This window comes from Carlito syrichta, unplaced genomic scaffold (assembly GCF_000164805.1).
Source record: "Carlito syrichta isolate Samal-C Ts95f unplaced genomic scaffold, Tarsius_syrichta-2.0.1 Scaffold308199, whole genome shotgun sequence".
Taxonomy (NCBI): domain Eukaryota; kingdom Metazoa; phylum Chordata; class Mammalia; order Primates; family Tarsiidae; genus Carlito; species Carlito syrichta.
In genome coordinates this window covers 181,102-193,558 of record NW_007252295.1, presented here as the reverse complement: position 1 = coordinate 193,558, position 12,457 = coordinate 181,102, and the positions used below count along the sequence as shown (strand labels likewise).

The window sequence follows — 12,457 nt, the reverse complement described above, 5'->3', positions numbered from 1 at the left end:
GAAGATGAAGCTGTGGCTTGGAGCGCCATCTATAGTCTGTTTAAAAACTGGTATCTGATGTCACCAAGAAAAATAATCACTTTAGGCTGGGCTGGGTAGCTCAGCCTGTAATCCTAGCACTTTGAGAAGCCAAGGCAAGTGGATTGCCTGAGCCCGCAGGTTTGAAACCAGCCTGCATAACTTGGCAAGCCCTCTTCTCTACAATAAATCAAAAAATTAGCCGGGTGTGGTAGCGCATGCCTATAGTTCCTCTACTTGGAAGGATGAGGCGGAAGGATCGCTGGTGTCTAGCAGGTCAAAGGTTGGGGGACCGTGAATGTGCCACTGCACTCTAGCCTGGGCAACAGAGTGAGACTCCAACTCGAAAAAAAAGAAGAAGAAGAAAAAGAAAAATGACCACTTTGAAATGAGTCCTTATGCATGCTGAGAAAGAAAGATATTTAAAGTGAGTGTATTGTTTAAATTTATGTTTAAATGTGTATATGAGGTATTCATTTTGTCAAACATATTTTTGTTTTGTTACCTGTCAGTTAATTATATAACTTTTTGCTAATAATTCAAAACCTTTGTTTCAGGTTCAAGTTTCATTTCCAAAATTTCCTGTTTCAAAAAGTTAAATTATATGAGAAATTTGAGGACTGTTGAGATGGAACATCTTTTTTTTTCACTTCCAAAGAATTTATTATTTTTCTAAATCTAGAACCACATTAAACATGTAATCTATAGGTCAAACATAAAAGGTCTGAGTGAAAATATCACTGTATTTATTTTCCTGCAAGTAATTTTTCTACAGCTTTAACATCCCCATCTCAAAAAAAAAAAAAATCCCAAAGCTCAGAACTGGATCACTTGGCCCTTTCTCTTCTTATCTCCTCCCTGTTCAAAATGCTTGCATCTCTTAATGACCAGCATCCTCTTGTATCTGCAGTTAGGCTCAACACATTCCAGCCTTAATACAATCTTCTTTTATTTATTTATTTATTTTTTTGAGTTGGAGTCTCACTCTATCGCCCAGACTGGAGTGCAGTGGCCGCTACCGGCCACTGCAGCCTCGCCCTGTTGGGCTCTGGTGATCCTTTCGCCTCAGCGTTCCAAGTAGCCGGAATTACAGGCATGTGCTACCATGCCCGGCTGATTTTTTGATTTATTGTAGAGATGAGGTCTCACTGCCCAGGCGGGTCTTGAACCCGCGGGCTCAGGCAATCCACTCACCTCAGCCTCCCAAAGGCGCAGGATTATAGGCTGAGCCACCGAGCCTGGCTGTACAATCTTCTTTGTAGTCTTGGCCTTCTTCCAGAAAATTGGCTTTGTCTGCCCACCATAGCCACTCTGCTTCCGATCATAGAATCTCTTTCCCTGGGCATACAGAGAATCCTTGCCTTTCTTTTTTTTTTTTTTTTTTTTTTTTGAGTTGGAGTCTCACTCGGTCGCCCAGACTGGAGTGCAGTGGCCGCTCTTAACCACCGCAGCCTCAACCTGCTGGGCTCCGGCGATCCTTCCACCTCAGCCTTCCAAGTGCCGGAATTACAGGCATATGCTACCACGCCCAGCTGATTTTTTGATTTATTGTAGAGATGAGGTCTCACTGCCCAGGCGGGTCTCGAAACCTCGGGCTCAGGCAATCTACTCACCTCAGCCTCCCAAAGGCGCGGGATTACAGACTGAGCCACCGAGCCCGGCATCCTTGCCTTTCTTATACTGTGTCACTTTGTGAGGCTAGTGCTTGCCACACTTCTTACAGAAAGTTCTTCGGGTTTTAGGTACATTGACCATCTCTGCAGTAGAGCTGTGTATACGATGATCACGGAAAATTCAGTGTCCGAAACCCTCACCTCACGCCGCTCACACTACACAGGAAGCCAAAATGGAACATCTTGATCTTATCATTTCATATTGTTTGTATATTTTTTTTTTAATTTTGGCTTATGACCAGGCACTATCACTTTTAATGAGGAACTGAATATCAGTATATTTATTCTCCTTATAAAACAATCATTTAGTCAGCTACTTGACAAATATTGATTGATTACCTGCTATGGTACACACCAGACACTTTTAAAGGCATTTGATACGTGTCAGTAAACAAACCAGCTAAAAATTTTCCATGATCTTACAGTTTAGTGATGAGTGAGGGAGTGATATATACAATTCAGCATTTATTATGATAAAGAAGTAAATTACATACCATATTAGAAAGTTCACAGTATTAAGAGACAAGTAGATCCTGGTAAAGGGAATCAGAGTGAGGAAAGGTAGAAGGAAGAATAGTGAGGGAATTGCAATTTCAAGTAGTGTGGTCAGGGAGACCCTCACTGGAAAGTTAAGATTGGAGAAAAGACTTGAAGAAAGTGGGAAGAGGATTCCAGACAGAGAACAGCAAGTGAAAAGGCCCTGAGTCAGGAACTTGCAGTATTCAAGGGAAAGCAAGGGGGCTTAGTTTGACTGGAATGGGGTGAATGAGAGGGAGCACAGCAGTACACAGGTCATTAGAGGAAGCATCAGCAAACCAGCATGGCTGCTTTTGTGAATAAAGTTTTCTTGGAACCTAGCCATGCCCATCTGTTTACTGTGGCTGCCTTCTTGCTGCAATTGCAGAATGGAGTAGTTGAGACAGAGACGATCTAGCCCACAAAGACTAACATATTTACTGTTTCTTTGTTTTTTTACACAAAATATTTGCTGTCCTCTGACACAGGAAGGGCATTATAAGCCATTGTAAAAACTTGGCCTTGGCTCTGAGAGAAATGAGAAGCCATGGAAGCTTTTAGCAGAAGAGAGACAGGATCTGACATTTATTTTGGAAAGCGTCATTATGACTGCTATGTTGGCAGATTTGAGGGGGCAAATGTGAGAGCAGAAAAACCAATTAGGGCTGCAGTTCAAATGATGTGCCAAGGTTATCATAGGACACCACAGCAGATTCAACTGGGTGTAGCTGAATATTTTAAATTTGTGAAGGATTCATAGCAATACTTGACAACTGTAGGGTGCAAGCTTCTTCTCAGTAGGTAGCTCACAGTTTTAACATCAGGTCATGCTACATTCCTTTCAATTATACCATATCTCTGTGAAGCTGGGTTTTTGATAGTAGCTATGAATAAAAAATACAAAGTACCTCTTGAAAATCAATGTGGAACAGTAAATGAGGCTGGCAGTGTCTAATTTGATTCCAAGGTTTGAGACATACAGTGCCTAAAAGGCACACATAGCCCATTAGCAAGTATTGTGGTTAAGAGTGAAAGTGAATTTTCTTTTAACTAATAGGTATTATTGTTTGAATAGCTACTTTGTTGTTTTAAATAGTCTACTTAGTTTTCAGTGGCTGCTGTAACAAATCACCATAATCTTGGTGGCTGAAAAAAGTAAAAATTTATCCTTACAGTTCTGGAGCCCAGGAATGTGAAGTCAGCATCACAAAAACAAAGGAGCAAAATTAAGGTGTTGAGAGGGTTGTATTCCTTTTGGAGGCTCTTGGGGGAGACTTTGTTTCTTGCCTCTTCCAGTCTCTGGTGGATGCCAGCATTCTTTAGCTGGTGACTGTATCACTTCAATCTTTGCCTCAGTGGTCTCATTGTCTTTCTCTTCCTCTGTCTGTATTAACTTTCCATTTGCCTTCATTTTATAAGGACACAAGTGGTTGCAGTTAGGGCTCCCCCTAATCATGCAGGATAATCTCCTCATCTCAAGATCATTAGTCACATCCAAAAACTCTTTTTCCAAATATGGCAGAGTTGATGATTTTATCTCTTTGGACTTTATTTGGCATACCACAGGCATAAATACTTATTAAATAGCTCCTAACTACTAAATGTATGGGAATGTTAAGTATTTCTTTTGGCCTACCAGTGAGATTACAAGGACTTGATGAGTCAGTAAAGTTTGGGAACCACTGCATTGTGAGAGGGATATTTCAATAATTCAGGCAGGAAATGATGAAGGCTTGAACTAAAGTGAAAATGGTAGCATACAGTTAGAAGTAGACCAGTTCTAGATGCAATCTGTAGCTAGGGCAGATGGAATTTTTGATGTTCTGGGTCTGTATTTGGTAGGAGAAGACAAGAGTCAAATGAATTCAAAGGTTTCAGGCCTGAGCAACCGGAAACATTGTATTGCCATTAACTGAGATAAGAAAACTGTGTAAGGACCAGTTTTGTGTGCATGTGGCAGTGAGAGGAGGTCAGATTGGAGATTCAGTTTTGTTCATGTTTAGAAAAGTAGATACAAAGAGGAGGGGGGAAAAAACTTTCCTGACCTGGGCCTGTCTCTGGATGTTTTACTTGCCCAACAGAAATACTCCACCTCTCATATGGCCAAACATCTTCCAAACGTAGACTGTTTTAACTCTCACTCAAGGCAAGGACAGAGCAAGTACAGGCATGAAGTGCCATGGTAGACAGAAGGGACTGTCTGAAAGCCTTGTCTGACTCAGAGTCTTAACCAGTTTGGAACAAATGGAACTCTGCCACAGGAAACTAAAGACTGTAGTCCCCTCTATTTAAAATAATTATGTTCAAAGATTGTGTGGGACTTCAGAAAGATGGAGACAGCATTGTAGTTTCTGAATCTTCCCAAATCCTCTCATGGAAATAGATTAAACAAACCAAAACCTGTGTAGCATTTACCATCAAACAAGAGGACAAAGTTCTCCCTCTGAATGCCAACCCATAGGATGGGGCAAACCAGTCAGCACTAGACCTGCTTGGTATGACCATTTGCACAAGAGGGAGTGGCAAACAGGAGGCATTCAGAGTGCCAGAAGGTGCTCATTGGAAAGCATGGATGACGTTTGAGAACAGCAACTGAAACCGCCAGGGGTTTTGCAGTCTAGACCCTCAACACTCTCGAATTTGCAGATGCAAAGCTTCTTTCCAAAACAGTGAGAAGAAGGCAGGAGAGGAATGGAGGAGGGCAAGGGAAAGATGGGGTAGAGCGTCATCACCATCAATAATTTGCAAAATAAGCACAAAGGATAAAAGTCAAGGAGGGGAGCAGAGGCAGGAAATCTCAAGGGCAAACTACCATATTTTTGAATACTCTAGTTTAAAAAAATAGGCCAGATGTGGTGACTACCACCTGTAATTCCAGCATTTTGAGAAGTTGAGGCAAGAGAATCCCTTGAGCACAGGAGTGGGAGACAAGCCTAGACAACATAGTGAGATCTCATCTCAAAAACAAACAAAAAAGTCTTGTGTGGTGATGTGTTCCTATAGTCCCAGTTACTCAGGAAGGTGAGGCATGAGGATTGCTTTAGCCCAGGAGTTGGAGGCTGTGGTGATCATGACATTGCATTCCAGCAAAAGCAAAGGAGTGAAATCCCAACTCAAACAAACAAAAACAACAACAAAAAGTTTAAAAAGAACAGAAGAGTGAATGAACAAAATTGATATGGTCTTAAAAAACAAGAAATTTTTAAAAATCAAAAGACGATAAAAAGGATTCTAAAGAAATGGTAAATATAAAAGGCAAAAAAGTCAGGACGATTAGAAAAAAAGCAATGAAAATACATATATGAATTCAGTACACTATCAAAGGGACATTTCAGATCAGTGGGACAGATTATTCAATAACTCATGCTACAATCATGTTGGGATATAAATAGATAATTTCTCTAGATGAATTCTAAAAGTGGCAAAAGTAGATGTTTCTAAAGGAGAGGGTAAGTGAGTGACTTTGAATTCATCCTTTGTATCTTTCTAATGTTCTTTCATGTGAATCTATTACCTCTGAGAACCAAATGACTGGCTTTCATCCCAGCTCCCCTACTTGTTAGCTCTCAATACACTCTACCTCCTTATTTGTGAAATGGGATGAACTTAGCCAGGTGATGCCTAGCACATAATAGAATCTCAATAAGTGTAAATTATTAGTGGAAACAACCCAAATGTCTAGCAAATGATGAATGCATAAGCAAATGTGGTATAGTAATGCAATAGAATTCTGTACTGTCATGAAAAAAATGAATTACTGACACACACTAGAATGTAGATACACCTTTAAACTGTTATGCTAAGTGAAAGAAGTCAGATGCCAAAGGTCACATACCATGATTCCATTTGTATGAAATGTCCAGACCAGGCAAATCCATAACAACTGATGGACGCCTGGAGCCAGAGTGAGGAAGGAATAGGGACAGACGGACTGGTAACAGGTCCAGGGGTTTCCTTTGGGGATGATACAAATGTTATGGATCTGATAGTTGTGAAGATTATGCCAATTCATGAATGTTTCAGCTGCCACTTAATTGTACTTATTTAAAGTTAATTTTGTTATGTAATTTTTTTTGAGTTGTAGTCTCACTCTGTCACCCAGACTGGTGTGCAGTAGCAAACTCATGGCCACCCCAGCGTCAACCTGCTGGGCTCTGGCAATCCTTCTGCCTCAGCCTTCCAAATAGCCAGAACTACAGGTGCACATTACCACACCTGGCTAATTTTTTATTTGTAGTAGTGATGAGGTCTCGCCAAGTTGTGTGGGCTGGTCTCGAACCCAGGGGCACAGGCAATCCACTCACCTCAGCCTACCTAAGTGAGGCTTACAGACTGAACCACTGAGCCCAGCCAATTTTGTTATGTAAATTATATCTTAAAAATAATTTTAAAAAAGTAAATTACCAAGAGTGATGATGTTCCACCTTATCTTTCCCTTGTCCCCCTCTATTACTTTCCTGCCCTCTTCTAACTACCTTCAACTCTCTCTCCCTCTTGCTATGCCTCGAGGCCCCCCTAGAAATACCTCTGTGCTGTTGGGCACCTTTCTCCTGCGACTTTGGTGGTGACCCGATGAGCATGTAGGTCCACCTCTCTCATCCTATGAAATGAATGCTCCAAGCCAATTTTTCTCATGAGCCTTGGTTGATGATGACAGTGCAAGAAGGCTGACTGTGCTGGGGTTGTGGAGAAGGACGTCATGGGAGTCCCTAAACTTAATACTGAGGCCTTTCCAGAAGTTTGCTCTTGTGTGCTGGTAACACCCGGATGCTGTGCTCAAAAAGCCAGGTTTGCCACTCCTGGGCTTGAAAACACTGAGAATTTTAGGGGTGCCCCCGTAGGCCTTGCCCCTTCACATCGGGTGTGACCCCAGCCATTGCCGAACCTCAATAGTAAAGTGGTACAGTGATACTGGCTTTGTGTGTTGTTCATGAAACTCAAGTGGTGCTTCTCGCTGACCTTGTCATTGTTGTTGAGTAAACGGTGATTTATTTTCCAACTGCTGGTCTGGGTGGGCCTCATACTGTGGCAGTTTAACTGTCAAAACCTCAGGTTATCAGCTGCCCAAGGATCACTCCCCCAGTGGGTTCCCGTATGTTTTGTATTCACCTTTCCAGCTATAATCATAAACATATAAGGTAGCTCAAACCTATTGGAGATGTGTCCTGAATCTTATTTTTTAAAATATGAACCTGGTAGGCCATGAAACATAAAACCATCCTCCATGAGGAATTTTGTGCAATTCTTATGCTCAATCCAGACTCAACTCTGCCGTCTTCAACTCTATCCAGATGTTATTCTTCCAGCCCTAGCCTCAGACTCTGCATCTGACTTCTGCCATTATCCCCATTCCTGCCTCTTCTCAAAACCCATGAAATCTCTCTGCTCTGGCCATTCTAGGCTTGGATGAGGTTTCTTCCTTTTTCATTAATTATCATTTTTTCTTTCCTATTTTCAAATTTCACTTTCAGTTCCTTCTTTCTAATGCTGCCTTTGATCCCTACCTTTACCAAAGAAAAACCACAGTTAACAGAATCTCAAAACTCCAAATATCTTTTTATTAGTCATATACTGATTAATTCTATTGCATTTTTATTTGGTTCTATTAAATTTTAAAATATATCAGAATAAATAGAGACATTTGTAGCTGTCTATGCATAGGTGGAAAGCCAGTTGATACCCAAAGTAATACCAACAATCTCCGCAGCTCTTTTATTGTGTAGCCATAGTATTGAGTAATTTCCATATCTTTTTTTCTCTCAAGGAAAAACTGCATGTTCTTTATAGAGGTGTATTTGGTAGCATTCTCACACTCTTGTTGAGCTTGCCTCTTCATGGCCTTATATTCTGGCCTCTGCTCTTCTGTGGTGGGTGTTGACACTACTGGTACAAGAACATTGTGCTTCCTCCATAAAATTGGTTGGAGGCTGAAGTCTTGGAGCAGATATTGGTTTGGAGGCTTGGGTGGTGACTGGAGCTTGGTCTCAGCAGTGGAAACAGGCTTATCGTGGAGAGAAGTGCAAGGTGATGTTTTGTAGGGTGCAGGCCTAGAAGCAGAAGACTGAGGAATAGTAGACTGGGAAGAATCTGTCAAGTTGAATCGGGTTGCATGGGTCAAAGTTGGCTGAGCTAGTCTGGCAGGACCCTTCAGAGCTGTGTTGGTAGGAACTGGTCAGGATGAATTGACTGCAGTAGATTGAGCTGAGTTAGTGGAGCCAGGCCTGGCAGAATGAGGTACAGTAGGCTTATGTGTGGCTAGAGTTTATGGCCATCAAGTTGAGCTTGAGGTCTCTCCAGGGTTGAAAAGGGCAAAGATACCAACTTGACCCTCCCAGATGGTAGTAGATCATACTCAGACAGAGATGGACACTCTTTTTTAGCGCTGCCATCTGGTTTCTGGGCTTTGACTTGCATTTTCTCAGGACCTTTACCCTATTTGGGGTATCAGCCATGGTTTGAGAGCTGGGGATGGTTTGGAGTCTTTGGCGCTTTTTGAGATTCCCAGGATCCAGAAGGTAGAGACTTCATGTCATTCCCCATTTAAAAAACAACCATCACTGTTTTAACCCAATTTAAACACAATTTGTAATGTGGGAAAACCCAAAGAACTCCAGAACATTGTTTTAGATGCATGTGGAATTTCTAGAGACGTGACTTTTTATTCTTGTTAGATCTTTTTAAAAATTATAGGTCCAAAACCAGTTCATTGTTAATTACTATTACTTTTTCAGGGAAGAAAATAATTGTGAGCATGAAAAGCAACCTTTATGCGAAACCTACTTTTGTGAAGAATTTGTTCTTCTAATGTGTGTCAGGAGACAATCATTTTTTTAAAAACCGTAATTTATTTGTAATAGGTGAAACAACCATATAGTTTAAAAATTAAAGGAAATAGAACACTGCAACTTTAGTATTCTCCAGCCCCCTACATGACTACTTTTATTAGTTTCTTGTTTAGAAAAAGCATTGTTTCTAAAACATATTTCTAAAATATGTATATTCAAAACTGTCAAGTGTTGTCTTGCTTTGGCAGGACATCTACTAAAATTGGGACAAAACAGAAAGGATTAGCAGAGCTTCTGCTCAAGGATGACATGCAAATTTTTGAAGCATTTTATCTTTAAAAAAAAAAAAAGCCTGGCTCGGTGGCTCAGCCTGTAATCCCGTGCCTTTGGGAGGCTGAGGTGAGTGAATTGCCTGAGCTCGTGGGTTTGAGACCCGCCTGGGCAGCGAGACCTCATCTCTACAATAAATCAAAAAATCGGCCGGGCGTGGCAGCGCATGCCTGTAATTCCGGCTACTTGGAAGGCTGAGGCGGAAGCAGGTCGAGGCTGCGGTGGCCGGGAGTGGCCACTGCACTCCAGTCTGGGTGACAGAGTGAGACTCCAACTCTAAATAAATAAATAAATAAATAAATAAATAAATAAATAAATAAATAAAATTAAAAAAAAAAACACCTGTCAAGTGTCATCTGTGTTCAAAGAAGCAATAGAAAAAAATCAAACAACTGGATGCGAGTTTTCTGGTAAGCTACATTTCCTAATGATATTCCATTCTAGCCTAAGTTTCCTTCATAGCCCATTAATCTAAACATCTGCTAGAACCAACTTTATTATGCCCGTATCTGATTATGTTTCAACTCTGTGCTGTTTCTGCTTTAACTTAAAATCTTAGGTTTTCTTCAATATTCCATCCCAAATGACCTCTTTTTTTTTCTTTGCTTTTTTTTGTTTTTTGAAAGCAGGATTTATTGGGAGTATAGAAAAGCTCCTACAGTGGGAGGGGACCCAAAAGGGGTTGCCTCTTTTTTTTTTCTTTAAACACCTCAAACTCTTGATTCTTATATTCTTTTTTCCCTCATTTTGCATTTTCTCCCCCATCTCAGTTCCTGTTGGCCAGTGTTTAGTCAAACAGTTCCAAATTCCTTACCCCTGAATATCAATCACCTTATAATCCAGTACTCTCTATTCTCTCTCCCTAATTTCTCTTTTTATGTAGTTTAAATAGAATGCTCCTAAACATTGTGACTATTACCTTCTGAACATCATTACATTGAAAATACTAGAGTTGAAATATTAGTGGAGAAATACTATAACTGATGAAACATCTTGTGCATATTGCTAATTTTCTATACCACCGTGTTTTTTTTTTTCTGTTTCTGTTGAAACAAACACTCTTTAAATGTCCCTGATTTCATTTTCTATATGTATGTCCTTTAAGACTCAAGGTTAGAAAAGCAAGAAACTTGAGGGAATAGCCAACTATTATCTCAGTGTAACAGAAGAGGAAACAGAGTTTGTCTCACAAAGTTATGTAAATGATTTACCCAAAGTTACACAGCAAGTAAATGTCAAAGTCAAAACTGAAATTAGGCTTTAAAATTCCTAGTTCAGTACTTACCCTCATTATTCCTAGCTCTTTTTTCTCTACTACTGAATTTCAGGGAAAAAAATCTAATGAAAAACTTTAAAAAGTTTATTTCCTTACCTGACATGGTCAGAGAAGAGGAAACATCAATTGTAGATACAAGGGATGAGGAGTAGGTACTAGAGGTTGTCTGAGTGGCTGAAGCCAAAGAGCACGTGCCCAGCATGAAAGTCACTGGTCACACTGGTCACTGGTAACTTGTGATGATCCAAATGTATTTACAGACAATTCTGTGGTAACCCCAAGATTCTACCAGATGGTGGTAAGTTTGGTGGGAGGATGATGTCAAAAAGAAGGCAATTGAAGACCATGAGATTGCCAATAGTGAGGTTAGATTCCCAATAAAATGACAGGATTGGTTGGAAGGAGTTTTAGGAAAACTATAACAGCACCCAAGTGACTGAGTTCTGGGGAGATGAAATCCTGCAAGCCACATGTGATAGTATCATGGTTTTCCCCAGGCTCTTATGTTAGGAGATCAATGTCAATGTTTCTAATAGATGTTCGTTATTATAACTGATAGTCATTTATATTTTTATTTTACATTTCACATTAAATAATTCACATTTATACATATATGTTATGTATCCAGTTAATAACCTTGAGGAAGACAAAAAGGAACATTTAGGTTAGGCAATTACAGTTACTCCGAAACTATTTCAGTGGATGTGATAAGTGAGTTTACTGCAGCTTTTAAGGACCAAAGGAAGGGATTAAAGAGTTTCTTTTGTAACTGAAGAACAGGGTGAAGTTCATTGAGTGCACCTTTTAGGAAATGAAGCGTGGTCCAAGGTTTTTCTGTTTTAGTTTCTTCTCCTGGAATCCTACCTTCCTTGGACTGGGCCAGATTGGACTCGCATCTCTTTTCTGCCCTCCTTTCCTCACCCTGGTTTTAGGCATTGTTTCCCAGCTATCTAAACAATGCCTTAATCTTGTCTTCTTATAATAATGAGTGTTACTTCCTGTCAACTTCCAGAGCAGGAGTCTTCTTTCCATTCTTTTATTAAAAACATTTTTCCAACCGGGCTCGGTGGCTCAGCCTGTAACCCCGCGCTTTGGGAGGCTGAGGTGAGTGGATTGCCTGAGCCCCCAGGTTCGAGACCCACCCGGGCAACTTGGCGAGACCTCATCTCCACAATAAATCAAAATTTACCTGGGCGTGGTAGCGTGCGCCTGTAGTTCCAGCTACTTGGAAGGTTGAGCGGAAGGATCGCCGGAGCCCAGCAGGTCGAGGCTGCGGTGGCCGGGAGCGGCCACTGCACTCCAGTCTAGGTGACAGAGTGAGACTTCAACTCAAAAAACAAACAAACAAAAAACATTTTTCCATGTTTAAAAAAATTACTCTGCCCACTAGAAGTAAACGCTAGAGTGGTTAGACGACAGCTGCTTCCAAACATTCCCTCTTATGACATTTGGTCGAATTCTTTTGTCTATAATTTGCTACCTCTGGCTCTCTAGGTCATGCAGAAACTCTACCATATTGCTATTTTAAACATAAGAGGCATACAAGATACTTTCTTTCTTCTCTCACAAGAGAATCCAGTGTGGCAGTTACTGTAGCCTCCTCCCCTTTGCCACCAGCCGCTATAAATTTGTGAGTGTCTAGGATTTGCTGTCTGCCATGCTTGAGTTCAAGGCCAGGAAAAATGTAGAGGAGAATAGTGAAGGAAGAAGACATTAGTGGAGACTAGGGAACAGGCAAGGTGAGAGTATAGGAAATAAGAGATTCATGTGGACTTTTTAATGTCTGTGAGAAACAAGTTCACACACTCATGTTGTATTAACTGAACAGACAATATAGTATCTTTTTTTTTTTTTTTTTT

At 40.7% G+C, this 12,457-nt stretch overlaps 1 pseudogene across 1 annotated transcript; it reads right to left on the bottom strand.

The window, feature by feature from the left end:
• Positions 1-743: 743 nt before the first annotated feature.
• Positions 744-1,773, bottom strand: LOC110596301 (annotated as a pseudogene). Its single transcript, XR_002482381.1, has 3 exons — positions 1,689-1,773; positions 1,267-1,379; positions 744-960 (listed from the first exon to the last, which is right to left on the bottom strand). The product of XR_002482381.1 is annotated as a 60S ribosomal protein L36a-like (transcript).
• Between the last annotated feature and the right edge of the window lie 10,684 nt (positions 1,774-12,457).